Below are 12,500 nucleotides of genomic sequence, written 5' to 3' on the forward strand. Positions count from 1 at the left end.
CGGATTAATTAATGGTCTGGTAACTTATGTGAATGGGTGTTGAAAAATCAAGTACTATTTCCTTTCTTTTTAAATTTTTTTGTTTTCATTTTTTAGATTTTGTTTTTCCAGTTTTAAATTTCCTTTACTTAATTTTTTAGATTTTATCTTTTCTTCATATTTCTTATTTCATTTTTAATATCTTTTTTGAAATTTTAAATTTCCTTTTTCAATTTAGAATTTTTTATTTAGTTTTTATATTCTTTATTCTTTATTTTTTTTTTTTCATGCGTTTAAAATTTTATTTATTACATGGTTTGGGTCTTGGACTTTGAAATTGCCACTCCTTTTACTAGTATTTTACTTCTTGATTTTCTCCGGTACAAAGTTCAGTTGGAAGAACAACCTAAAACCTCTTCCAATACACCGCCTGGAGAAAATACTGAACAGGGAGAGGGGAAAGTATAAGAAGGAACAGAATTCCAGGAATGAGCGAGAGAGATGAGGTAATGTGTGTTTCGTCTTTTTACTTGGAGCAAAAGCATTTTAGAATTAAGTTTTTTCAGTTATGTCTTAGATGCCATCAAACTAATAACAATAAAGGGATTAACGCTATTTGACCCTTAAGGTGGAAGTGCAGAGGGAGTATTTATTTCAACATTAATAATCGTAAGGGTTGTTGTTCCTCAAGAGAATAACACACAACTATCACTGGCACATCCACATCCCGACATGCTCAATTACGGATCAAGACCCTTTTTTACCCCACACAAGAATACAGAATAAATCTTATTCTATAGAACTATTTTACTTGAAAGATATTAAAGCAAGGGCAGAATCTAAATAACTACAAGATTCCTTCTCCAGTTGCTCGAAGTTAGTCAGGCTGTAGCCGTGAATGGCGTTACTGGCTGAATGAATGTTCTTCACAGGAGCTTGTTTCTTGCAGCTCATGTGGTTGGGCAGACTGTTCATTCAATTTTATTTCACTGTTGGGACAATGGAGGTCTCTGTGCAATATGGATAGTCTGTTTGACCCTTATTATTATTATTTTTTCTATAACAGACATCCTGTTTGACCGGGTGGTTCTTATAGTGTGGGGTTCCTGGTTGCATCCTGCCTTCATAGGAGTCCATCTCTTATCTCACTATGTACGCTGTTTCTAGGAGCACATTCTTCCGCACGAGTCCTCGAACTACTTCGGCATGTAGTTTTTCTAGATTCCTTTTCAGGGATCTTGGGATCGTGCCTAGTGTTCCTATGATTATGGGTACAATTTCCACTGGCATATCCCATATCCTTCTTATTTTTATTTTCAGGTCTTAATACCTCTCAATCTTTTCTCTTTCTTCCTCTTCTACTCTGGTGTCCCATGTTATTGCGACATCAATGAGTGATACTTCCTTCTTGATTTTATCAATCAACGTTACGTCTGGTCTATTGACTCATATCGCCCTATCTGTTCTGATCATAGTCCCAGTGGATCTTTGCTTGATCATTTTCTATTACTTCCTCAGGTTGTTATTCTTAACACATATTGCAGCAAGGTAGCTGGTGTTTCTTGCACAGGCTCCAGTGGAGGGCTTTTGCTACTGAATCGTGCCTCTTTTTATACTGGTTCTGTGCAAGTGCCGGACATTCGCTTCCTATGGTGTGTATGGTCTCGTTTTCCATATTACACTTCCTGCATATGGGTGAGATGTTATTCCCATCTATCGTTCTCTGGATATATCTGGTTCTTAGGGCCTGATCTTGTGCCGCCGTTAGCATTCCTTTTGTTTCCTTCTTGAGTTCTCCCCTCTGTAGCCATTGCCATGTTTCATTGCTGGCCAGTTCTTTAGTCTGTCTCCTGCAATTCATTGGTTTGTTGTGCCATTCCTCTTTTCTGTTTGTCATTCTGTCTGTATATTTCTGAGTCATCGTCTACTTTCATCAATCCTTCTTCCCATGCACTCCTTAGCCAGTCGTCTTCACTGTTTTTCAGATATTGCCCCAATTCTCTGTTCTCGATGTTGATGCTTTGTGTAATGTCATGTGTTTCCTAGTTTTTTGGTCTATGCTGCGGAATTTAACCTTCGTCCACTCCACTACTCCTGCGCTGTATCTGATTATCGCCTAAAGCCTTTGCGTATATCCTTTCCTGATCGTGTCCTTCATTTCTTGTTGTTTTATATCCTCTCCTTCTATTATTCCCATTTATTTGTATCCTGTCTTATCTGTGTGTTTGATGCTGTTCCTATCTGGTAGCTTTATCCCTTCAGTCCTTGTCACTTTGCCTTTTTTATGTTGACTAAGGCACATTTTCTATTCCAAACGCAATCTTGGTGTCCCCAGATACAATCCTTACAGTCTGCAATAGGGAATAGGATATCCATTTCCTTGATGTTCTTACCATACAGCTTTTGCCTCCTTTCTTGAGTTGTTACCCAGTATCCATTATTATTTTCTTTTTCTATCGCAGTCCTCCAGTTCGACTGGGTGGTATTATTATTATTATTATTATTTATTATTATTATTATTATTATTATTATTATTATTATTATTATTATTATTTGCAAGGAGCAGACCTTTGATGCATGTTTTATTGACAAGAATGGCAGCTTTCAACGAATTAATCTCATCCAGGGTCTTTTCATTTCTTCTGATAATTCGTTTTTCTGACTCAGCTAAGTTATAGAGTAGCAATTCAGTATTCATATTTGTAAAATTTAGGATATTTGTCATCCATAGGTTAAAATATTTTATCAAAAATATTTTTTTGTGTTTGACTTTCATTTTATCTTATATTACTGGACATAGAACCGTATTCATATTTAACAAGATAGTTTCCAAGATCCCGTTGAAGTTCCCGGTCTTGGTTTCTATGTCCAGTAATAAGATCAAAGATCAAATAAAGCTAAATAGAATAAAATATCTTTGATAAAAATTTTAAACCTATGGATGACAAATTCCCAATTTTGAAAAATATGAATATCTGATTTCTACTCAACAAACTATCCGAGTCAGAACGAATTATCAGAAGAATTGAAAGACCGTGGATAAGATTAATTCGTTGAAAGCTGCCATTCATTTCAACAAAACTTGCATCAAAGAAGGTCTGCTCCTTGCAAATAATAATATGATAATGAGACTAAAGGACTTTTCACACTAGGAAACATTGTTTGGAAGCACAGTTTGCAAACTTTGATTGCAAACAATGTATCCTAATGTAGACAGGCCTTATTTGTAATACACTCCACCATTATCACAGAAACAAATAACCTGGCATATGCAGGAGCAAGACTATAGTGGAGTCCACCTAGCTTTGAAGGTAAGCCCCGCCAACTGCACGCTTGTGATTGGCTAGTTCTCGAAGGGGGAATGACGTCACACTGGTTAACAGTCCAAATGATTACCAGTACGGATTTAACTCTGTTCGGTGATGTTGAGTTTCGTGCACGAATCATGACACCACAAATTTGAGTCCTAGAGTTGTGAGGGATGCAATTGATATCTCCGATAAAAGATATATAAAGTCATATATCACAATGAAGATCTTGGATTGTTGTGGCTGTGCATCTTTTTAATTTTTTTCCCATGAGCAGCCTAAATACACACGCATCCTGCTTTTTTTTTTAAATTGGTGTTGGCCTGTATAAGCGAAACGACATAGACCACATTAATTGAAATGAAGCATAGACTTAACCAGCCAGTTCCGATGTTAGGGTATGAATTCATCATAATCCTGCATGTCAGGTGTTGATATCATTGAGAGATTAGGCCTCCACGGCAATTTATTAAGTTTTGAGGCAATGACAGTTTATAGGCCTACTTGTCAATTTCTTATATCTTGAGGCAATGGCCAGGTAAAGGCTTCAGATCAAATTTGTATATTTTTAGGCAATAACAGGGCATAGGCCCCCATGTCAAAGTCTTATATTTTGAGGCAATGAACAGGGCATAGGCCTACTCGTAAATTTCTTGTTTTGAGGCAATGAACAGGGCATAGGCCTACTTGTCAATTTCTTATGTTTTGAGGCAATGGCAGAGCATAGGTCTGCACATAAAATTCTTATGTATTGAGGCAATGGCAGTGCATGAGCCTAAACGTCAATTTCTTATTGCAAATAGTTTTCTACCTGTATCTGTTGGAAACAGAGAAGCTTTTAATTAATACAGTAGTTTGAACTCCACGAAATATAGTGTGCATGCATAAAATGGAATGTACACGTATAAGCAAGAGCACATACACATACATGCGTGGATGGCCATAATAATTGTAACGCCACTTATACCACAGAAAATAAAAGTAAAACTTGTGATTGTGTCGTAGGACTGTCTCAGCCTTACACACAACTATCAAACTACTTTCAATGAACTATATTAAAAATATATTTACCAAAGGGATAACCAATTATATTACTGTGATGAGTAAATATATAAGGGTGCAGTAGCATTTCTATGAAAATGAAGGCTATTGTAGGAAGGCATCATAAGATACTTAACAAAGTAAGAAAAATATATGATGGCTGAAAAGTTATGTATGAGATGGTCCAAATCAGTCTGCGGGAAGTCCATGAATCACTTGGTTTTGGGGGCATTCTTGTAGATTCCCCTGTTGGACAAAAGGATACACAAGACTCTCTCTCTCTCTCTCTCTCTCTCTCTCTCTCTGTGTGTGTGTGTGTGTGTGTGTGTGTGTGTGTGTGTTGTTGTTGTTCATAAAGATCTCTATTACTTTTAATCCAAACAAATGACTAGATTTCAGTTAACAAAGAGTAAGCAGATAATTCTTTACACAAGTATTATATGAATAGGTGCGTGTTTATTCTGCGTAAACCGACAAAATGACATAGGACTTATAGGTCTATGTCATTTTTTATGATCCTGCTAATTCGAAAGGAGATGATATCCTTAAGGAAATTGTCAACAAGTTATATCCAACATGACTTGTACAAAATGTACAGCCCATCATACTGTAACCTTTCATTAGACAAAGGTATAATCTGGTGTTGTAGAGAGCAGTCGCTGCTTGTTATCCCCCCGAATGAGTTAACGATTCCAATTAAATCGATACTAAGACTATTAAAATGTAGTACAATTTCCCGAAGTTATTATGAAATACTAGTCTACATAGCATTGAGAAAGTCGTTGTGCTTAAATTTAGAATGGTGAATACGCTTGACAATATCAGACGTCAATTACCATTGCCCAGTGATTCAAGTGCACCGATTCGAACGCAGATATTCCCTGTCACATCCGTATTCAGCTGAACCTCATTTATGAAACACAACATTGCAGCAACGCGGGTGTTTCAGTCAGGCACCTTCGTCAGTTACTTGGGATTCTGGGCAGCTGGGACTCATTCCTTCATGTTTATTCTGAATTGAATTCATCAAAGTAAAAAGGTAAGTTGTTAATATTAATTAACAAAAGATTTAATGGATATGGTCGCCAATACATACATAGAAATATGTATATATATATATATATATATATATATATATATATATATATATATATATATATTATAGAGAGAGAGAGAGAGAGAGAGAGAGAGAGAGAGAGAGAGAGACATATATATATATATATATATATATATATGTATATATATATATATATATATATATATATATATATATATATATATATATATATATATATATATATATATATATATATATATATATATATATAATATATATATATATATATAATATATACATATATATATGGTATATATATGTGTATATGTATACCTTCTATCTAGGCAGATCATTTGTCTTCCTCTTCACCCACTACGTAAAGTCGATGGCAACGGATTGACAAATGACCCCATTATCTGGAGAAGGCCTAAAATACAAAGAAAAGGGGAAATGATATAACTTCGTGTCGGCTTATTTTCAAAAAGAAAAGATAAGTCAGGGAACAAAAGCAGGTAAAGAATGTCTTGGGTATCATTATTCAGCTCATTGTTATCAAGGACGTGATATCTCAGTGGTACCGTCGGTGTCTTTGCTTTGTGGTGGTCCCGAGTTAAGATATTACTTGAATGATTTTTGCTCCCACCCGATGATCTATCTGTCCTTATAAGCTGAGAAGGAGCGTACTGAGGTCTCACTCGAGTTGGGCATAATATGTCCTCAGTTGCACTGGGCGCATGGACAATGACGTGTCCCTTGCCTCATCTCTTCATTAGCTACCACTTCTTTTGCATAGATTCCCGAAGGTGTTTACTTCTGAGAAGGACTTTATACCTGACGTGGAATCCGATTAGGTCCATTAAAGAAATGGTCTCTGAATATTCGACGAGTAGTTGTTATTTCAACATGGTAGTTGACGCTTCAATGGATGGAAATACGTTGATATTATGACGATCTGAGGCTATAAAAACCGACTCTGTTCTTCCGTCGAGATTAATGTTTCAGGCTGAATCGGTTATTGCAGAGTTTAATCAGTCGCTCTGAATAATCGTATCTCTCTGAGATGAATGTAATCTTCGACGCTTCAAACTAATGTTTTAAAACTTTGTGTTGATAATTGTTCGTTTCTCTGCTTTATAAATCATTCTCTAAGTATTATTGCATTTTGAAATTTAATTTCAGCCGACTATAAATGTCATGAATCTCAGTTAAAACGATATTGCTGCTTATCAAGACAGCTTTCTGTTTTCTAGATAATTTCTGAAAACAGAAGCTGCAGGTAGGGTAAATGTATTTCGCAACTGCGACAATTCAATGCCTCAAAAAACAAAGGCGCTCGCTTTGCGATTTAGCGATTTGATCATTTCAGAATAACACACTGGAACAATTCTGATCTTTAAAATACATTTTGGTATCTGCAAATATATTTCCACCGCCCACCTCTCCCCACTTACTTCCTTACGAAATTTAAATTCCCAGTTGTTCACTGATATACTTAGTTTACATGACCTATTTCTTTTAATCGTGTTTTATTATATGTATTGTTTGGAGTCTATAAACTCTCTATTTTTTGTGTCCATAGAAACATAATAATGATTATGATAACAATGAACTTAATTCTTATTTTTTCTGTCTAATAATAATAATAATAATAATAATAATAATAATAATAATAATAATAATAATAATAATAATAATAATAATAATAATTATGTTTGCATCAGGAGGTGCTGATTTATGTAAGATCTCATCATTTTGGGGTAAAATACACCTCTCTTTTAAAGAGAATCGTTTCATATACATACTAAAAATTGGAAGATTCATAATATAGAATCATTGGTCGAAGGCTGCACTGATAAATAATGAGAATTTCCCAAATAACAATATAAACAATAAAGCAAATTTGACCTTTGTAAAATGAGCGATTACCACAGCGAAAGCAAACTGACCACGAAAATATAGCACAATAAAAGAAAATAGTGTTACTGACTCCTCTAGAGATCAAATTATAGATTAATCCGGCCTTGTCCCCGACTGTTCTCTTGCCACTGGGCAACGACTGAGTAGGACAAGTAGGCTATTATGACCGGATTAATTAAAGAACCCGAATGAAGGAACCCAGATGAACCTGAGCTGGAGTCAACGTCTAGCAGAAATTTGGCGACATAGCTAATGCCAGGCCTGTTACAGCCCCAAGGTCTGGGTTCGATTCCCCACTCTGCCAATGCGGAATCAGAGGAATTTATTTCTGATGATAGAAATTCATTTCTCGATGTGGTTCGAATCCCACATAAGCTGTAGGTCCCATTGCTAAGTAACCAATTGGTTCCTGGTACGTAAAAATATCCAATCAGTTCAGTGGTCTGGTTAAACTAAGATATACTCTTATATCCCCAAGTACCGGAACCTTCTATATCGTTAGGACCAACCAACTTCAAATAAGCACATTTATTTCAGTGGTGTAAGGCTTGCAGCTTCATGTTTCATGTATATCTAGGCTAGTTCGTTTATTAATGAATGATTTTATGGAAAACTGATCCTATGATGCTGGAATATCATTTTTAAAATCTGAGCTACAATGACAGAAATTATATCAATATTAAAAAGAGATTTGATAATGAATGGAAATTCTTCAAGAAAAAGGTCAAGTACATGAAGACCAGGTACAATCACTCCCTACTGATAACCACAAATAGTTAAAAAAGGTCAAGAATTAGTTTTCCTTATCCGTATTTATGGAGAAAGTTCCTCTCATCCAGCGAATGTTTGGATGATTATGGCTCCGTTGTATCGCTGGTTTTAGAGCTGAACGACACAAAGGTTGTTTCAAAATTTCCGGGCGGTCCGTTTTTAGAAATGATAAAAAAGGAAGTGTGTTTTTCTTTTCTCCGAGGTAGGGTTCATTGTTTATCGTAACTCTGGTAACTTCCTCTCGCATTTCGTCCGTATCACTTTAAACTCTCGTTTGTGTTGTCCACTAATTCCATTCGACAGGATTTCACGTGTTTTTCACTCTGGTGAGGAGACGTGAGGAAGTGAGATTAATTTACTTCCTAAAATTTTTTTTCTAATATATTCAAGAACCTGTCTTTGACTTTGTTGTTGATGTTATTTTAGATAATTTATTTATTTACTTTTGCAGTGTCGATGCCTATTGCCAAAGAGACCCTAATATCGAAACAGAGAACTGAAGATCCATCCTGTGCTTACAGAGGATTCTTAAGACTGTTCCAAGAATGCATACATTCTAGGATTGGAAAAAGTATGAAGGCAGGAATTATAATAATAGGATGAATGCTAAAGATTATGAAGAATGAGTATGTAAAGGTTGGTAAGACATGGCTAACTCGCATTATTGTAGCAATAGAAACTATTGTTTTATTCCATGAATGCATCGAAAAAAAAATTGCATACATCAATGGATAAGATATTAAGGTTCGCATTTAACTGGACATTGATGCTATGAAGTTTCACAATGTAATGAAAACGTGTACCTTTTAAAGCTAACATCAGCTTCTAAAAGACTTTCTTCCAGAAATAGCCAAGGATGCAACAGGGAACACAGAAGATTGCATTACTATTCCATGAGCCCCATAATGGGAAGAGAAGTGGGGAGGGGAGGGATTAAGAATGGTATATTCAAAAAAAATTCATTGTGATATAATCGTTGTCCCATCTACTACAATTTTTTTTTTATTATATGTTAACTGGAACTATATAACACACCAATAAAGAGCAATAGCACTAAATATAGCTTAGAGACTTTCTTGGTGGAAAGAGTTAACGATCCCTTGATAAACAGTGCGTAAAGTGCAAAAAATATTACAGTTACAGATATGTACAGTTTGTCCACCTTATTCTTTTTGGAGCTCTCATTGATTCCCTAAATACTGTAAACTGGGAAGTGTTTACTGACAAGCTTGGTCACCTTTGTGAGTCTTCCTTTGTGGGCGGCAAAAAATTTCATTATCGGTGCGTTAAGCCTTCGTTCTTTTCTTGTTTCTCTGCTTCGCTCTAAATAGATACATTTAGGAGAAAAAGTGGTCGACTCTTGTGCCTTGCCTTTAATTCACAGAATACACGGTTGCTTACTTGTAAAGTCATGTGAGAGATGAGAGAAAGAGAAGAGGGGGGGAACACTGCTATTCAGGAAATGTCTAAGAAAAAGAGAGGAAAGTCTTCGAATTAAAATTGGGAAATATTGCGGCCATTCATCGCGGGGAGAACAATGGAGTCGTTCTTTGTAGGGGAGGCAACTGGCCTTCCATTTGCCCTTGAAAACTCGAAGCGTTTGTCTGTCCCAAGGAATTTTGCTTCGGAGTTCTGGGGAAATGGCGTGCCTCGGTTTTTGAGGAAATCAGTCCAATTTTACGTTCGCTCTTTATCTTTATTGTAAGTGTAATGTTGTTATTGTTGTTGTCGTTAGTGCTCTACGAGATAGCTGGACGATTACCTTGTAATGTGTCTTAAGGCCCGTCCACACGGTCGAGCTTTGCTCAACTAACTCTGTTCGATGTGACATCAGAAGCGGAGAAATAGTGGGTAGGGTCTGACTTGTCCCGCTTCTGACGTCACATCGAACAAAGTTCGTCGGGCAAAGCTCGACCGTGTGGACGTGGCTTTAGTCGTCTATTTAGATTATACTGGTTATCTCATTTCGGTTGTAAATATGTTTATATATATATATATATATATATATAATATATATATATATATATATATATATATATATATATATATTATTGAAGTAATAAAAAGTCCACACTTATGTCATCAGCCGTACTGATTTTTCCTTTTTAAAAATACTTGAAGTCACGAAGGACAGGCCAAAAGACGCTGGAACCGTCTCCAAAGGAGATAACAACAAAAACAAACTATCCGAAATCATGTAATTCCCTCGTTCATCTACTGTTTGGCCAAAAGGCGATCGGCTCGTCTTTTGGCCAAACAACATTTGAACGAGGTGAATTACATGATTCGGATAGTTTGTGTTTGTTGTTATCTCCCTTGGAGAATGTTCTGGCGCTTTCCTGTCCTTCGTGACTTCGTGTATATATTTAAAAAGGAAAAAAACACTACGGCTGATGAGGTCTACTGTTCAAGTAGACGAATGCTCCCGTTTTATAAATAATTTTTAGTACACTGCTTACATAAGTGTGGAATTTTATTACTAAAAAATTTTCTAGTAGCGTTATGGTGACTTTTGAGATGTATGTGTGTGTATATATATATATATATATATATATATATATATATTATATATATAGTATATATATATATATATATATATATATATATATATATATATATATATATCTATATATATATATATATATATATATATATATGTATTTATGTATGTATGTATGTATAAATTTGCGTTCCCAAGGCATCAACTTCGTATCATCTTTCGCGCCATTGGTGTTTCACGCCACATGAAATTCATTATCTTAACCCTTTACCTTTTATCATATTCGTGTTTACAAAAAGATAAAAAGGAGACAGTTCCTCAAGTTAATCGTTGCATCACCTTTAATAAGTCTTGCACATAATGCATCTAGGATGAACACTTTATATAAAGCTGTAAAGTATAATACTAATCTTACATTCGAAATCTTTTTCAGTAACAAGAGATAAATAATGATTTGCATCACTCACAGGCGATTGAATAAGCAAATATTTTTTAACTTGGGCAAGAAGATATTATCATGAGTAAATCACTGATAAAGCATCGGTGACGACAGATATAACTGCGAGAAGCTTCAATATATCGCCGTCTATCTATTGAAGGAAAATCGGTTCGGAAAAGAATTCTTTCCTTTCCTACAAAACTTTTCTTTAATGATGTCAAATAATATCGAAATATCAGATACGTGTCATAAAAACATGTAATCTTGTTATAGTGTTATTTTACAGTGTAAAAAAATCCCCAGAAAATGCGTTGTTATATTAGAATATAATATATGTAATAGTAAATTTTCACTCCAGGAACCGGGACGAAGAATTAACACCGAAACGAAGTTAGAAATACAAACTGGTGCTGTGTAGATATTTTCGTTTAAGAAGTTGCCTGAAGTTTGTAATCGCGATTGATTCAAGTTTTATTTGCCAAAGAAAACTGTCCGGACTTATTTATATAATAATAATAATAATAATAATAATAATAATAATAATAATAATAATAATAATTAATAATAATAATAATAATAATAATAATAATAAGATACCCTAGTCCAGACTATAGGATTCTATCTGGGGACATCAGGATCGAGTTTGGAATAGAAAATGTGCCTTGTCGACTACAAAAAGCAAAGTAACAAGGACTGAAGGGATAAAGCTACCAGATGGGTAATCATCATCATATACATACAAACACCTGGGAGTAATAGAAGGAGAACGATATAAAAAAAGATCAATAAGAAATGAAAGAGGACACGAAGCAGGAAATGAATATTATGCAGAGAACTTAAGTGCATATTCAATTAAACCATCAACGCCGGAAATATGAATGCAAAGCCATAAACACAACGGGCAGTACCAGTAATCGGATACAGTGCAGGAGTAGTGGTAAGGGACGAAGGCTGAATTTCGCAGCATAGACCAGAAAACTAGGAAAAAACATACAATACACAAAGCATTTCACCCATGAGCAAATAGAGATAGACTATACATAACACGAGAGGAAGGAGGGAGAGGGCTACTAAGTATAGAGGACTGCGTTAACATCAAGAGCAGAGCACTGGGCAATATCTGAAAACCAGTGAAGGGGAGGGGCTAGGGAAGGACTGATAAAAGTAGACGAAGACCCAGAAATATACAGAGACAGGAGAATGAAAAATAGAAGAGTTATTAGGATATCTCAAAGACTTGTTAGTCCACCCGAGGAGACATCGTGTACTCACTTAATTGTAGAGCAGGTTTTTACTGTGCATTCACAGTGTCCTAATGATTTTGTCTACCTTTCTTTTAAACTATATCACATTGTTGCTGTTTACAACTTCTAGTGGCAGTTTATTCCACGTGTCACATATCTTGTATGTAAAGAAGTCCCCATAATGATATGTGTTGTGTCTCTTCAGTTCTAGTTTCCATCCATTATTTCTTGTCTTGTTTTCGTT

This window comes from Macrobrachium nipponense, chromosome 27 (assembly GCF_015104395.2).
Source record: "Macrobrachium nipponense isolate FS-2020 chromosome 27, ASM1510439v2, whole genome shotgun sequence".
Lineage (NCBI taxonomy): Eukaryota > Metazoa > Arthropoda > Malacostraca > Decapoda > Palaemonidae > Macrobrachium > Macrobrachium nipponense.